The following is a 6,000-nucleotide window of genomic DNA, read 5'->3' as shown; positions in this document are numbered from 1 at the left end:
TAACGTGAATTGAAAAAATGGTTTTATGATAAAATAAAAATGACTTGAAATAGATAATTATTCATACACTTTTTAACTATTTGAGCTAGTTCGGCAAACAAATTTATTTTTTAATTATAAATTAAAATTTATTATATTTTAATTAAAGATAATAATTATAAATATTATTAAATATTTACTTATTATAAGTTTAAATTTTTTTAATTTAAAAATTAAACATTTTATTTCAAATCTATTTTAAAGTAAAAATATTTAAAGATTTGTTTGTCATAAAACAATTGTTTTTGTTAATATAAGTTTGTTTGAAATAAAATAATATTATTTTATTAATATTTAGAAGATAAATCTATAAGAGATTTAAAAAGAAAGTCTGCTAAGCAAATAATTTCAAATAGTTTTGACTATTTCAACAATTATTTATTTCAAATCATTATAACGTTTTTATTTTATCATCAAACAATTGGTTTTGTTCATATTATTTTATTTAGAATAAAATAATACTAATTTAATAATAATTTGAAACTTAATAACCAAGAAAATTAAAAAATATTATACTATAAATATATAAACAATTGTCATAACATTATAATAATTATTAAATTTATATAATATAATTATATTGGTATAATTATTTATAATAAATAATTAAAATAAATATTAAAATTATAAATTAATATTTAGATAATACTATATTAATTAATTAACTAATAAATAAAAGTTATTTATATTTAATAACTATTACTATTAATATATATTAATTATATAAATTAATTAATAATATTTATTATATACTATCTTCATAATTAATAAATATTTGTAGTAATTAATTAATATAATTAAGCATATATATAAATATCATATAAGTAATACTATAAATAACTATTAATTATATTTATAATTATTTAACTATAATTAGTAATTAAGTATCTTGCTTATTAATTTTTTAAATATTAATAAAGTAGTATTATTTTATTTCAAATAAGTTTTTATGAATTGAAACAATTGTTTTATGACAAAACAAAAGCTTATAACTAAAATATAATGATTATATTAATTATAATATTATTAAATATAATAATTATTAATTATTTTTAATAATAGTTTAAATAATGAATAATTATTTGACTATTTATTAGTTATGACTATTTAATATCTAAAATAGTTATTCATATTATAATATTAATTATATAAATTTAAATATTAAATTTTTAAAATTATTAATTAAATCATCAATGAATTCATTATAATCCTTATTAATATTAATCTTATTTAAATTATATTAACTTATATTCTATATAAGTTATATATTTGTTCTTACTATAAATAATATAAAATTTATTTGATAAAATAATTAATAGTTTTATTATTAATTAATATTATAAAACCATATTTATATAATAATTGTTATTAATATAATATTAATATTATAATAATATAATTATAAAGTTGTAATTAATAAAATATTGATACTTAAATCTATGTTAGTAAATATAATTTATATGATATATAGTTATTACATAATAATAAGTATTTAGTTAATAACTATTATTATAATTATATCAATTAATAACAATTATTAATACAAATTAACATATAATTACTATACTAATTAAGTTATATGAATAATATAATATTTATTAGATAATATGATATAATACGTATTAAAATTATTATTATAAATTATATAATAAGAGATTTAAATAATTAAGAAGGTTAATAATTGAGCAAAAATTTTATACTTATTATAATTTTAAAAAAATAATTAATATTTTTATATTAAGGCCAATTTATTTTAATTATAAGTTGAACAAACAACTATTTGAATATTATTCCAATATATTAATTATATTAATAATTATTAATATTAAAACTAATATTATAAGTATATTATTTAAATTATAATTGATAAATATTATTAGATTAAATTTATCTCACTTAATTAGCTTTTAATTAATTATAATAAACTTAATTAATAAGTAGGATATTTGAAAAACTAATAACTATTATTAGTGCTACCTTGTTAAACAAATTATTCAGAATTAATTATAAAATAGATAGCAAAACAAAAAATTATCTATTTATAGTATTTTAAATATTAATATTAATATTTTCAATTATTGAATATATTTGATTAATAAATATAATGTAATAATAATTGAATATTTTATTTGATTATTATTTAAAAATAATAATTATTAATTTAATAATAGTAATTATGATAGTTATTATATATAAAAATTGATATTATTAGTCTCTTATTATTGAACTAATACTAAAAACTATTAATATATAATTTAAATAAATATTACTAATTCTTATAATAATTACTATTTTAAATTATAATGTAATAATAATAATTATAGTATAATTATTAGTTACTATTATAATTAATTATGATCATTTATAATTAGTAATATTATTAAATAAATTTATTAATGATTAATTAACTAATAAATTATTATTATTATTATAAAAATAATTAATAAGTAAGAAATTTAAAAATAAAATCTTTTTTTAATATAATTTAAAATATAACTATATTAGTTATTAGATAATAACTAATAATATTGTTATATTTAGAATTATTTTATAAATAATATATATAATATACATATATATAATATATATAGATATATTTATAATTATATTTATATATTAAATATAAATTAATAATATATGTTTAAATAATATATTATGTATTAAATATAGTAATACTATAATTATATTATAAATTATACAACTTAATCTATTTACTAAACCAGTTTAAATAGTTATGACTATTTTAATTAATTAAAGATAATCATTATTAGTAATTATTAGGATAATTATAATATTATTAGTATTATAAATTATTAAAATAATTAATAACTTTAATTGTTATTATTAAGATAATAATAATAATGTTATAATTAATAATAATTAATATAATAATATAGTTTATCATTATTATATCTATTAAACTATTATAAAATTATTAATATGTAAAATATAAAATTATTATTATTTTAAATCTATTTTAATATATATATAATAATTATAATAAATATTTATTATTATCATATTAATAATATTATCAAAACTAATACATTATAATAATTTAAATTATGATAATTAATTATTTTTATTTTAGATAATTAATACAAATAAATCTAATTATTTATTCATACCTATATATAATTGTAAATATTGAATTGATAGAGCTTTGTTAAGGCTAATCCATATTATAATTAAATATAGTATCATAATAAATAATTGTTGTTGAAACAAATGGTATAATATTATCTCAATTATTATATATATTACTAATAATTAATATATATTAGTTAAATATAACGATAATTTAACTATCATAACTAATTTTTTTGTTATTAATTATTATTATAAATCAAACAAGTATATTTAAATTCTATATTAATATGAAAATTGTCTTATTATTTAATTATTTTTTTATTATAACATTTAAATATTATTATTATTTAAATAAATAATATGAATATTATAATCATTTATGACATTATTAAAAATTAGTTATAATAATTAGTCAAAGTAATTCAATATTAATGATAATTTGATAATAATATGATATTATTATTAACTGCTTGGATAAATTTAAATAAATAATTAACTAATTTATTAAAGTTTAATAAGTAATTTATTAAATTTATTGTTATTCAAATATTATATAATTATATTTTATTAATATATTTCATTTTATTCAAATATTAATAACTTATTATAAATTATAATCGATTAAAAGATCATCATAGATGATTTATTAAATACCTGTTATTTAATACAATTTGGATAATTTATTCTATTAATTTATTAATTATATAAATATTAATCCATTGTAATTATTAAAATTACTAAAAAACTGTCTTATTCCTCAATCATGCTAGTTAAAATTAATACTATTATAAATTAGTATTAGTTAATAATGTAATAAAATAACTGAATAATTTTTAATAACTATAAGTAAATTTAGATTCATAAGATTTATTATAAACTACCTAGTTATAATTATCAATGGATATCTTATTATATATTCCACTTTTGTTTATTATATTTATAACTATAATTAATATAATATATTAATTATATGTATATTTATAAGTATATATAAATTAATTATTATTAATAATAAATAATATAATAAATATTATATAATTATATAATTAAATAATAATACTAATTAATATAACTTTATTAATTAATTATATAATCTATTTAATGATTATATATTTGTAATAAAATATTTAATATTAAATTATTGCAATTGTTAATATTAATTGAACTTATTAATTAATTAATATATATAAATTACAATTACAAATAATAAATTATAAAATTTATTTCTATTTGATAATTATTTATTATAAATTAACTATATTTAGTTATTATGATATTTAAATTTTAAATAATAAATAATTATTATTCAAAATTTTATAACTGATTAAACCAATTTATATAATTATAATTATAATTATATAATAACTGATTGTAATTACTATAATAACTTATTAGTAATTAAATATTTGAATAATTATTAATATAATTTATTAAAAAAATAAATTATACATTAACTATATTAATATACTTATATTTATATAACAATTATTTAAAATTGTTTATAATTAATTGTAATTTATTTCAAATTGTATTAATTAACATTTTAATAATTGAAAGAATTCTATAATAATATGAAGTATTATAAATTAAATTTAATATTAAATTTAATTATAGATTTATAATTAATTAATTATAATAATTTAATTTACTATTTTCTTATTTATTTAATTGTGTTAGTTATATTAATAATTATGTTGTATTAAATTGTATTAAACAATTTGTAAATTATCAAATAATTTATATAAATAATTTATTTATTAATATTATTAATAAATTATAATTAATTATGAATTATGTTAAACATTAGTTTATATGAATATAATTAATAATTTCTTAAGGGATTTAATTAAACTAATATAACGTTATTAATATGCAATTAATATAAATAATTATTAAATAAATCTCATATTATATGTTTAATATAAACAATATTAAATATATATTGTTTTAAATTAGTTTAAATAAATAATATTAAATATATTATAAAATTATAAATATTGTTAATTATTAATTATATAGATTAATTAATAAGTTAATATAATTCATAATAGATTATATTTATAATAACTAGTAATATTAACTAATAAGTTATTCATAAAACTAATTATAATTATAACTAATTATTAATTAAATATTTTAATTACATTATTAATAAATCATAATATATTATATTATATTTAATAATTTATAATATAAACTATAAAATATTAATTAATAATAATTAATTATTATCATAATATATTATATTATTCTAGTCATACTATAAATTGTTACTTATAATTTATATTAAACTATAAATTATATAATATTAAATTATACTATAAATCAAATATTATAAATTATTAATAATATTTACTAAAAATTTATAAGATATTTATAATAATTATTAGTTATTAATAAATACAACTATTATAGTTAATATTATCAAATAATAATATTAATTATTAATATTTAAATTAATAATATAATTTATTTATATTACTAGATTTATTGTCGGATTATACGATTAAATTACTATATAATATAAATATAATAGTAACAAATAAAATATAATTAATAATTAGAATAAATAATTATAATAATATTTATTATAATTATATATATTTATTTGTATAATTTATTTATAAATTATGAATTATAATAATTATATTATTATTATTTATACTTGATATTATACTACAAATTAGTTATAGTATACTAATAAATAATAAGTTATTAATATAATTTTTTAAAATTATTATTAATTTAAATAATAACAAAATAATTTTTTTTATAAACTGATTATAAAAAATTAATAGTTTATTTTTTAATTAAGTTATTAACAAATAGTATCATAAATTATAATATGATTTAAAATATAATATTTAATAT

Source organism: Durio zibethinus, chromosome 22 (assembly GCF_047325235.1).
Source record: "Durio zibethinus cultivar Kanyao isolate XHJ-2024 chromosome 22, ASM4732523v1, whole genome shotgun sequence".
NCBI lineage: Eukaryota > Viridiplantae > Streptophyta > Magnoliopsida > Malvales > Malvaceae > Durio > Durio zibethinus.
This window is presented reverse-complemented; position numbering follows the sequence as displayed.